This window comes from Anoplophora glabripennis, unplaced genomic scaffold (assembly GCF_000390285.2).
Source record: "Anoplophora glabripennis isolate ALB-LARVAE unplaced genomic scaffold, Agla_2.0 scaffold428, whole genome shotgun sequence".
Classification (NCBI taxonomy): Eukaryota; Metazoa; Arthropoda; class Insecta; order Coleoptera; family Cerambycidae; genus Anoplophora; species Anoplophora glabripennis.
This window is the reverse complement of record NW_019416528.1, coordinates 106070-119229: the sequence shown is the minus strand read 5'-3', so window position 1 is coordinate 119229 and position 13160 is coordinate 106070.

Genomic DNA, 13160 nt, shown 5'->3' with positions numbered 1-13160 from the left:
TACTTATATCACCTACGTGTAGTTGCATTATATTTTAGTATTTGATATCCCTATTCAGTAAATAGGTTATTCTATTTAATTATTACATTTTAAGATAATTGCAACCGATATCACACTGAATATTCAATATGCAAACATAATTAACCGATAATACGCTATCTTTATTGATTTTAGAGCATTACGTTTGTTGATTATGTTTGCACGAATGCAATATTTGTTCTGGAACTGTTTACAACAGTTAAAATGCTTAACAGTATTTTGTCTACGCATTAAAACAAAAGTACGGTAAGCCCAACCAGTTTTTCGCACTATCTTTCTTTCTACCAAAAAACTACAACTACGGCACTTTAACTGAATAGTAAATAGGATAATTATTTATTTGCTAATTCAGGCCGTTATTAGTTTACTTTAACATCTAATTTATCACCTGAAAAGGCTGGGATATAATTATCGTCCATTCAACAGAAAATTTTCTGCTTGTGTTTGTCATCTAGCGCTAGTATACGAAGTTGGGCTTACACAAAAGTTAATTATCATGCGATGTAAACAAGTTTAACAAGAACGGACACCATTATTAAGGGAATAATTGGTTAGGCAAACATCGTCAAGCTCGGCATCTCAATAGGTTACCTTTAATACAGTCTAGATATTGTTTACCTCCGAACCCTTTCAAGTATTCCTTCGGATAATTAGACTTATTAGTTGAGGGGCTATTATTCTTGAGAAATTTGATCCTGCTCCGAAATCTGAGGAGTTTAATAAGTTTATCGAAGATAAAGGAGAAAATATAAGGGCCAAATACTGAAATCAATTTCCATCCGAGTAGTTTCACGTGAGATCAGCCGTTTATTATTAATATTGGGAATTGTTCGTGAGCCAGTGCACTTTACTTCAATTAAATATTAAAATATTAAAGGTGCATACCCGAATTATAGTGATAACATTTCATTACTATTCCTATGTCTGCAGTCAATTCAATGCTGGTTGGGGCAAGTAACCGCAGAGTAGTTGCTTCCTGCATATCGTCGGTTGTCGGTATTTTGACCTGCTTAATTTCCATCGAGTTATTATATATAAGACATAAGATATAAGATGATATAAGATATAAGATATAAGATATAAGATATAAGATATAAGATATAAGATATAAGATATAAGATATAAGATATAAGATATAAGATATAAGATATAAGATATAAGATATAAGATATAAGATATAAGATATAAGATATAAGATATAAGATATAAGATATAAGATATAAGATATAAGATATAAGATATAAGATATAAGATATAAGATATAAGATATAAGATATAAGATATAAGATATAAGATATAAGATATAAGATATAAGATATAAGATATAAGATATAAGATATAAGATATAAGATATAAGATATAAGATATAAGATATAAGATATAAGATATAAGATATAAGATATAAGATATAAGATATAAGATATAAGATATAAGATATAAGATATAAGATATAAGATATAAGATATAAGATATAAGATATAAGATATAAGATATAAGATATAAGATAAGATATAAGACAGTAGAAGTGGGAAATGCTCTGAGGAAGCTACATTATTAAATACTTTAAGATCATTAGCAAAAAGTAACTTTTGGACTAGTAAAGCTGGCTACAAAGTCGTTTATGAATATAAAGAACAGAAGGGGGCCCAAATTCGAGCCTTGTGGCACCCTTCATGCTACGGGGTTGGAAAAGATACACGCAATAGATACGACGAGGGCGATGACATTTAGGCGTACCGTAACAAAACGTTCGCTAATTCCGCAGAATAAAACTGGCTGGCTTCCACTTGTGAATGACAGCATAAAAGTGTACAGGGCTTGCGGAAAAACGATAAGGGAACATGAGCTCTATAGGGAGAATAAACCCGCACTTAAAAGTTTCTAATAAAGTTTGTAAACCGGTGGTTAGGGGTAGATGAACCTTACTATCATGAACAGCGCCACGTTTGGGACGTAAATACCGTAAATGTAATTTATATTTCAACATGTAGGCTGTTCGCCAAGAGCAGCAATTCCTTTCATGAAGACGTATAATAAGAGAAACCTTTTAACTTGGACTAATCGAAATGTGTGCGATATTTCCGAATGGCTTTAATTAGGGACATATAAAGATTTATTTCCTGTAAATACTTTAATAATGTTCAAGGTTCAAAGTCAGTTATATCGGTATAAAAAAAATGAGGATGAAAAATTATACGGAGTGTTAATGATAAGCTTTGCCAAACTTTAATGGAGTATTCTACCGATGAAAATAATCAAGTTTTGCCCTATAAAAATTTTCGATAGGAGGCTTCCCTACGGAGATACAGGGTGCCAAAAGTTTCAAATATTTATATATTATTTTTGCTGTAACTTCACTGGCATAAAAGATTGTGTGATAAAATTTGGGGGATGACATTTTTTTGTAGGGAATATGTTTTCATGGATAACTTATTCTAAAATACACTCCAGTGGCGTAGTTATAGGGGGAGTAGGGGACCTTTTTTGAAAAAAATCGTGCGCCACTGGTTTTTAAAATAATTTTAAATATTTTTAAAATGTGCAATCAATGTGTAGCAATAAAGTATTCTTGTAAAGTATTCGTAATATTTACTGGTTTTTAGATAATTGGAAAATCTTATAAGAAGATACTTAATACCTACAATGGGATACTGATTGTTCAGCATCTGTGTAACGGTAAGGCTGCAATGAGGTGGCGCCTCATCATGCATATCAACAATAATTGACGTAACCTCATGGCACTTCTTCTACAAGTGGTGGTAATTTTTCTTGTAGGAACCTTTGATAAGTTCTACTATTGAGGGTTCTGGGTAAAAAGTAGGGACCAATCAATGCCTGCATAAACATTCGGAGAAAACTGTTCTTGGAATCTATGTCGGGAAATAAATGCGGATTTTTATCCGCCCATTGGTGGTTATTATGACAATTCGAAATGATTTCTTTTGTGAATTTCGCGTCATCAGTAAATATTAATAACTGAAAATCAAGCTGTTCGCATTGTTGTAAAAACCACTGACAAAATGCAATCCTCAGTTGATAGTCATTTTCATTTAATGCATGAACTCGCTGGGCTTAATTGCTGCTCACGTAAGACGTTCCAGATTATTACACGTGATACCCCCAAATCTGTTGATATCTGTCGGGTACTGGTAGATGGATCTTTATCTACAGATTCCAAAATTCTGTCTTCTAAATGAACTGTAGGAACAGGTCTTTCTCTTGCTCGACGTTTTGGTAACGACAAATATGCAGTTTCACGAGCTCGACAGTGAACGCTTAAAAAAGTATTCCTTGTTGGAAAACTATAAAGTCGTTCAGCTTCTGTAGCATTGCCATTCGCTCTGCAGTATGTAAAATGTATATCTACTAATTCAATATTTGTATACGAACCACAACTAGCAGAGAAACGCGACAAAAATGTGTGACAGTTTCAAAATTATGACTAGCAACAACTCGCCATCTACGGTACTGGTATTTTGCAATTGAAATGAATTGAATACCATAATTTTTTTTATTAAAATCGGTTTTTAGTTGTATGAAAAGTAACAAACTCTTTGCAACACACAAAACATTAGCGTTGTATAGTGTTTTGAAATCTCTCAAAAATATTAGGTATTGAATTTATTGTTACACATTTAGCAATCAACAGAAAATGATAAATAGAAACGTAGGTACTTAAGTATCTTCTTATTTGATTTCCCAATTATCTAAAGAATACTTTATGCTAAAACTGGATTACAATGTGATTCTTGAATTTTTGTAGATTGGTATAAATCTTCAAGTTCTGCTTTTTAATTTAAGTGTATAAGTTTAATATATAATTTTTTTCTTTCTTTGGATCCAAAATAATTGCAGTCAGTTCCCTTACATTCTGTCCGTAATGTGTCAGGAATCTTGAGGCTTATTCAGTATTGTTTTCAGTTGACAGTCATTGTATTCTCGTTGAAATCAACCCAACTGGCACAATTTGTTACGACTTGCCTTGATATCTATAAATTCCAGGAGACTCATCAAGGATTCCCAATCAATACGGGTTTATGTTCTACCCTGATATTTGACATTGCGTGGGGGACATACGACAGCAAATACCTTGAAATTTTGTAGTGAAGAATCTTATTGATCCTGATTCCAAATAAACTTCGTGCATATTGATGTCCTGGTTGAATTTGATGTAATCCTATGTATAGGAACATCTAAATTACTTGCAAAGCGAGCCATAGCAACGTATTAATTACCCTTTATTTACATATTAATTTATAGATACCCATTTACAAAGCTAATCCGTTCTAGCTCATCACATATGGATGGACAAACGTTCGGAAGTTATTGTAGTTAATTGTCTGCCATGTTAGTAACACACAGGGGTAGGGGTACAAAATGGACTCAACTTCAAGAGTACACCGATGTACAACTCAGCATTATTTTTTCAATTTTACTATGTTCTTTGTGTGAGATTTTGGGAGAAAACAGGTGTTTTTTGAAACATTAATTTGTTTGATTAATCTGATTGGTTGAGTCAAAGCAGGTCGTGTAAATTCACGCTTTTGTGTTTGTAAAATTATGTCTAAAATTTCTAGGAGCAAACCACCAGGCAAAACAGCAGCACCCATCTATGGCCGTCAGATTACTGTTTGCCCCTTTCACACCCATACAACGGCGATCCTGTCGACGTAAATTATGTATTATATCATTCAGGGTATGTAATTGAGTACCACCGAAGAGGAATTATTAAAATATAATCCAGACGATATTGGATCCTTTAAGGGATTTGTCGTCCCGAGCAATTCTATCTAGATGTGTCTGATTAGATTATCCATCCAGTCAACTTGCAATTCTATAAATATGGATTAATGCCGATCCAATATTGCCTTTATATTACCCCTGGGAGAATTATATTACAATTGTATCTAATAATTACAAAATATAATTATTGGAAACTGTGAGTGTAAGAAATAAAGCGGGGAATTCGGGGTGTGAGGAGTAACTTTGTCCTTTCTTTCGGTTCTTCTTGTGAAACCCTTACTAAAATCGTTTGTCCAAAGTCCGTAGTCTTAAAAGGAATTGCTTTTAGTTTGCGTTGCTGTCTCCCATACCGATCATCGAAAAGTATTTAATCCTTAATTGGGTGTATTCGTGTTAACTTCTACAAATGTCCAGCTTTTTTTTGTATAATTCCACAACAAAATGTAGGTACTAGTTTTATTGCGATATAATTATCTACCTCTGTATTTGCAGTAGAAAGTAATATAGTGAAAATATTTATTAAAACATGTTTTACAATAATATTTCTTTAATCTTTTACAAAATTAAAAAAAAATGTTGGTCTATTCTGGCGTGCGCAATAAAATATATTTGTTACACCTGCGATTTTTACGTTTTTATCATATTAGATTAGTTAGTTTTACCTCTGCCACATAAGCAAACGTGTTGGGTTGTTGTTGGTACCCATTCTGGTTGTGACTAATTGCACAAAACAAATTACAATGAATGGAATAATAGTAGTAGCGAATACAATTTACAGCAGACGTAAAAAAAGAAAGTTATCGACGCGACGCCAGCTACTATATGGTTCCTTAAATAACTGAATAGTTCAAAACGCGAGTCAGCTGTGAAGGCCATCGATCCCACGCCGGCTCTGTTAGACTCTACAAGTGCACTAAGCCTAATCATAATCCATCTCATAATCATTTATATTCAAATTTATTTTTTTCAGTACCATCTTTTTGCTTATTTCTTATATAAGGAATATCAACCAAATTAATGAGAAATGTAAGAAAACTGCTATTTAAAAAAATTTATCGACATAACATGCTGATATTATTAATTATTGTGAGACTTTCTGCACTAATGTTATTTTAATTGTACTTCCAAAACACTCTGTATATTATACATATTTACATCAATACATATACAAGATTATTGGTGTTTGAACAATAACAAAAAATTGAAAGAAAAGTAACGCTCTGTATTTCGATAAGGACTGACGTTTTATAAAGGCATGTTTTGCTCACTTGTTTCACTTGACGTCCCTCAACTGCTTTGTGACCCATTCTTAATGGGTCACCCTGTACATCTATAAAAATGATATCATCGGTTTTGCGAGGCTTAGGGGATTGGGGCATAAAGCAATATCGCAGGTTACGGCTCGTATCCCAAGTCCAATTAGCCATTTTTGTCATTACCTGTTACGGCGGGCATTAATTTTAATTAGCGAAATTATGGGTGCTTCCCCTGCATTATGTTACCCAGCTATTAAACAACGATATGTATAACTACAAGCTTCGAGTTAACGCTGAAAAGTAATTAGTTCCTTTTGTGAACGACGCGGCGAAGGGTTTTTGGATAATAAAGCAGGAATGAAAGTGTTTTTGGCAGCTTAAAAAAAATGCCCTACACATCAAGCAAATCGGAGTAAAAGTATATTTTATAATTATACAGGGTGTCCCAGGTTTTAATCGGCGATAGAAAAAGAATGGTTCATATGAACTTGTATAAATTTTTTATTAGATCTTTTACTTTTGTATTTTTTTCATTACAAGATACAATTTTTTGACAACTGTTATAAAATGTTAACATATCAGTGTTGTTTCCCAAGTGTTAAAAAACAGTCTGGTTACCTGGAACGAAATAAGACTTTTTCTAGAACAAAAAAGATTTTTCAGCTTCATTAATATAATATTTCAAACGAACCCCTTTAACAACTTTCGTATATCCACGGAGATTTTTGGCTTTTTGGCTTTCAAATATCACTAGAAATGAAAATTTTTCTATGCGTATAAAAAAAACGTGGGATTAACTTTTGGCGGCACATGTTAAAGAAAATTCGAAAAATGTCATATTTTTCTTCCTATTTAATTATGTATCTTTTCAAGAGTTGATTTTAGGCGAAAATGGAAGAGGAAAAAATGTTTGTAATTAATTATTTTACAAAATATTACTAGTTACAAATCGAGTGAATCATGATTATTATTGTAAAAATCGAAAAAATCGCCAAAAATGAGGTTAAAAACATTACTTCTTAGGGAATTATTTTGGGGTCCTTAAATTGGGTATAGGACATTCATACTTGGCTCAAGAAAACTTCATGTCAAGTAGAATCATCACACCAAATTTCATCAAAATCGGTTCAATAGATTTTGCAATCCAGATTTTGAAAAACAAATGCAATTTTTCAAAATTTTGCACAGCAAAAATCAAGGCCCTTAGAAATTTAATCAGATATTTTGAAACATTCGATTCCGTTAATTAGGAGAGCTCTAGCGCTTGTTTAAATATTAGTCGAATTAGATTAACTTTCTGAATATTCAAAAATTTTTTAAAGCAGGTTTTAATAGTTACTGGAAAGACGCTTCTTCAAAAAAAAAAAAAGAAAAACAGACCGATTGGTCATTTAGTTACGTAGTTATAGCCGATCAAAGTTAACCGCCATTTACACTAAATGTACTGGGACGTCCGGGCTAATTAATAGGTCTAAGTTTGCAATACTTTTCTTCATTGACAACCTACTTTAAAACGTGTTTAAAGTTATTTATGCAAGCGAGAAATTCAAGAAAATCGAACGGGTGGTCGTGATGAGGGAAGCAGAGAGCGCGGCCGCTTCGGCCTGCTCGAAAATGAATCGGCGATGCACTTAAAAATTTTTAATATCTCAGCTTTTAGAGGTCCTTTTTTGTTGTTTTTTTTTTAAATCGATGTCTCGCGATTAAAACAAAAAACAATTAGCGTATTTCCAAATGCTTATCGTTAATAACTATTGGTCTTTCAACAGTCCGATAATTATTTATCTTTAAACTTCCTTTAATTATCAACTTTATTTTTTTATTGTATCAAAGGTAAGTGCATAAACTTATATATTGTTTATCAAAGATCAAAAACAAATTTATTTAAATATTCTAAAATTGTTTAAACAACAATTATTTTCAAAATATGTCGAAAATTAGTAATATAAAGAGTTAATTTCTCATTTACTTATATTTTAAACAATAAATAATATTTGAATTATACTTTAATCACAGAAGAAATGATGATTAAATTAATAAATTAATTGTAAAAAATCAGTAATATTTTATTCATACTAAATAACTTTTAAAATCTGCTTTAAAAAATTTGATTTGATTGAATATTCACACATTAAGTTATTCTAATTGTTTATAAGTACAAAAAATCGACCAATGTTTAAACAAGCGCCAGAGCTCTCCTAATTGACGGGTTCGAATTTTTCAAAAAGCTTGAGAGCCCTTCTATATGTGATTAAATTTTCAAGTATCTAAGGGCCTTGGTTTTCGCTGTATAACATTTTGAAAATTTGCAATTTTTTTTTCAAAATTTGGATTGCAAAACTATTATGCAAAATCTATCGAATCGATTTTGATGAAATTTGGTGTGCTGATTCTACATAACATGAAGTTTTTTTGAGCCAAGTATGAAGTTCCTATATCCAATTTAAAGACTCCAAAAAAATTCCCTAAGAAGTAATGTTTTTTAACCCCATTTTTGGCGATTTTTACAATAATAATCATGATTAATTCGATTTGTAACTAGTCGTATTTTGTAAAAAATTTATTTACAAACATTTTTCTCCTCTTCCATTTTCGCCTAAAATCAACTCTTGAAAAGATTAGTTAGAGATTAACTAGGAAGAAAATTATGACATTTTTCGAATTTTTTTTAACATATTGTTCTGCCAAAAGTTAAGTCCTAGTTTTTTTTATGCGTATAGAAAAATTTTCATTTCTACTGATATTTGAAAGCCAAAAAGCCAAAAATCTCCGTGGATATACGATTCCCCAAATATGGACTTTTTGAAACAGATACCATCTGGACTATATAAATTATTTGTGTACATAGATTTCTATGACTCAGATGCAAACTTATTTGCGTGGGTCTGTAATAATTTTACAATATTTCGAATTAGTTTTTCACAACGAATTTGGAAAGATTCTAAAGCTTACTCTGAAGTTTTTATCAAGATATGTAGGTACTACATAAAATTGAGAATTACACGTTTTACGAGTCTAAATTCATTGAAAAGATTCAAAGATATATCAAACATGATGAAGGTCAATCAAATTTGATACATATTTGTTCCTTAATATTCTTATGTAAAGTAATACATAATAACAATGCCCGAATATATATGACACATGTTAAATTTTCATGTGCCTACTGTACTCTATAGTGTTTTTTTATGTTTCATTTATGTAAACCACCATCCCGTGATTGGTCTTGTACTGTGGGGTGGCGGAACTAGATAATAAACAAATATATATANGAGTTGATTTTAAGCGAAAATGGAAGAGGAAAAAAATGTTTGTAATAAAATTTTTTACAAAGTATGACTAGTTACAAATCGAGTGAATCATGATTATTATTGAGCCGCTAAAAGTTAAGCCCACGTTTTTTTTATGCGTATTGAAAAATTTTCATTTCTAGTGATATTTGGAAGCCAAAAAGCCAAAACTCTCCGTGGATATACGATTCACCTAAATATGGACTTTTTGAAACAGATACCATCTGAACTATATAAATTATTTGCGTACATAGATTTCTATGACTCAGATGCAAACTTATTTGCTAAATAAAATTGAGAATTACACATTTTACGAGTCTAAATTCATTGAAAAGATTCAAAGATATATCAAACATGATGAAGTTCAGTCAAATTTGATTCATATGTATTTGTTCCTTAATATTCTTTATAAAGTAATACATAATAACAATGCCCGAATGTATTACACATGTTAAATTTTCATGTGTCTACTGCACTGTATGTTGTTTTTTTATGTTTCATTTATGTAAACCACCATCCCGTAATTGGTCTTGTATCTACTGTGGGGTGGCGGAACTAGATAATAAACAAATAAATATATAAATAAATAAATAATGTTCCTCAGTCTTAAACTGTGCTAATATAAAACCCTTTATATCGATCAAATGTTAAATCTCACCCTTAAAACTGATGACGCCGTAACCCTCGCTCTTTAACGTCTCGAGGTACATTGCTGTGATGACGGATATTCAAACGTATCAGAATTTATGTACCGTGGTGTATTTTCCGATAATAATTTGATGGTTTCAGTATTATCCAGAGCAGCGCGATGGGTTACGGTAACGCTGAAACCGGTTAAACTATTCAAATTTATTTGTTACGCAATGAGATGCTGTTACACGATTTGTCGGCAATTTGGGACATGCCATGTGTAAAATGCAACCTCTGCTGGGAAATAGAGGAGCAAACATTCACAGGGCTGATGCACGTTGTCTGTCTCTGATGTGAATATTAAACTTTCATCCCCAACAATACGTATGCAGGAAGAAAATGCATCCGCGGACCTGCAAGTTACAGGCCCTGCATACAGATGGACATTTTTGCATGTACTTTCCACGAGTGGTTAGAAAAAAAGATGTCACGCTCGAACAAAGCTTGCACAATGGGCATATATTCCCGTGCTTTACAGTTCGATCCTTTTAGCAATAAGATGAGGGACGTTGTACACTTTTTTTAATAACCCCAAATACGCAAAGATAAATTCATCACGTTTATATGATAGTTATTCCTCTAATACTCCCGTACTGAATAAGGAAATACTTTAAATTCTTTTAAACCAATAGAGGCTCTTATCGGAAGACAATTATTTAAGTCTCCCGATACAACCGGGACAACGGTTACAAGGATTCTTGCCAATTCCTGTATAATTGGAAAGGCTTTTTCCAATAAAAACAACGACAATGCACAATATATTCCCCCCCTAGAAAGTGTTTACCGAATGTCATTCGCGTCGAGCATAATGTCACTTCAAGGCTGAGTCTGGTATGGTACGGTTGGAATAAATCGGGACGCTCCACGGGAAACGTCGGTAATAACATCACAAAGATCGATTTAAAAGATAAATGGTCCTATGACCTTGACGAAATTAGCAGCTGCAGTAAACAGTAACTGGACGTTTGTACTTGGATTTTTCCTTGAAATAGAACGCAGAACACTAGAGGCTTTGCCGTGAAGGTTATATACAGGGTGTTTCAGGATTAAATCGACAAACTTTATTTCTCATAAAAAAAATAAGAAAAAAATCAAGTATAAATTTTTTTCCCGAGACGCTTCATTTTTTAAATATAGGGCGTTAAAGATTTTTTAAAAATTTGAATTTTTTAAATAACTTCTAAATGAAGAAGGCCATTTAAGCCAAATTTGGCATGACACATCTTCTTATAAGATACCATTTTTCCATAGAAGTAGAAGTCCCGCAAGCAACCAGTGGCGTAGTTATGGGAACTCACACTCATTAAATTATAAAAAAATAATGCGGCCCTACTGAAAATACAAAATGATACTGCTTTTAGATAGAACAGTTTGTTATTGACAAAAAGTGTACATTCACTTTTTTTCCTAACTCTTATAGTTTCATGGCAAAATTGATTTTTCGGAAGGGTACTTCTGGATTCTGTCGATAAACTTTAAAATGAACCTCAACAAAAAATTTCGAGTAGGCTTCTGTCAAGCAATGCTAATTTGACGTTTTAAATGTTATTTTGCGAATTGTTGCATAAATTATCCATTAGATAAAGCGTTCAAGTTAATAATAAAAATAATATAAGTTTAATAATGACGTCCATATTTTCGAACAATGAATATGCTGATATAGTATATACAAATAAATATAACTACGCCACTGGTTGCTTGCGGGACTTCCACTTGGTATGATATCTTATAAGATGTGTCATGCCAAATTTGGCTTAAATAGCCTTCTTCATTTAGAAGTTATTTAAAAAATTCGAATTTTTTTAAAAATCTTTAACGCTCTATATTTCGAAAATGAAGCGTCTCTGGAAAAAAAATTATACCTGAGTTTTTTCGTATTTTTATATGAGGAATATCCTTAAAGTTTGTCGATTTAATCCGGAAACGCCCTGTATATTTTTATACAGTTTCCTGTACTGACATTTGAATGAATCTGACTTCAAACTCCTACAGTCATAAAAATTTAAAACAAAAAATATTTTTAATTTATTCAGTTCAGTTCGTTTTTTAAGTTTTACTCGAAAATCAGGCTTTTTCGAAAAACATAAGAGAGTAGTAATTTGGAGAAAATTGAAAGACGAATCCGTAAATATCATGGTAAAGCAGTGACGTACTAGTTTTTTATTAAATTATTAAATTATTTAAAGAATTACTCATTTTTATAAGTTTAACAGCCTGTATAAAAACTTTATAGGAAAGACTCCCCTTAAAATTCACCAAAGACTACGAAGTTTCATTTTTGGTGACCGTTTGTGAATCACCCTGTATATTTTCTGTGTAGAAAGGGAACCATTTAATAATGTAAGAGGAGGTTGTCGTTTAGCAACAAATCAGTTTCAACCCACCTAATATCGATGATTAAGTTAAACAAGTTACGGTCAGTAAATTTCTGGTATCAGGGCCCAAAGACTTTACCGATAGAATCTCATTAGAGTATGAGTGGTCTTGCTTGGTTGTGCAGACTCTATTAGGTCCCCTACATAAGTTAAAGTAACTGTCTACATATAAATTTCGAAGTCTTAAAATTTTTGTGTCCAATAAAAAATATATATTGAAATAAACACACTGTATCTCAAGAAACGACACAGAGTAATAGCAGAGAAATTTTCATGAAATTATAATGTAGACTCTAAGAAAGACATAAATTACTTTTAAAGAAAAATTAAAATCTCCTTTCATAGTTATTTCATATAAAAACTAAAACATTATCAGTCAAAATTTAACTAATACATTGTAAACGAGAAGCATGTCAAGAAAATAAAGTTTAGGTTCGAAGTAGAAGCATGAAAGTAAAAGAAAAATGCCACAAGAAGGGCCAATTTAACAATTTTACGAATAACTAAACGTTAAATAATCTAGTACAAAAGAAAATTCAAATATTATAGTATCAGAAAACACATAGGCTAGAAGTTTGTTATAAAAATTTGTCATGCAGAATGTCATATAAAAATTTATTGTAAATTAGTTTAAGATGTATAAAATTTACTACGCAGTTATAAAATATAAATTACGCCGTAAGTTAATTAAAATAAAATTCATCGCAATATGTGGGAGAAATTGCGCAGTTAGAAAATAATATCATGGATACGAGTGACCAATTAAA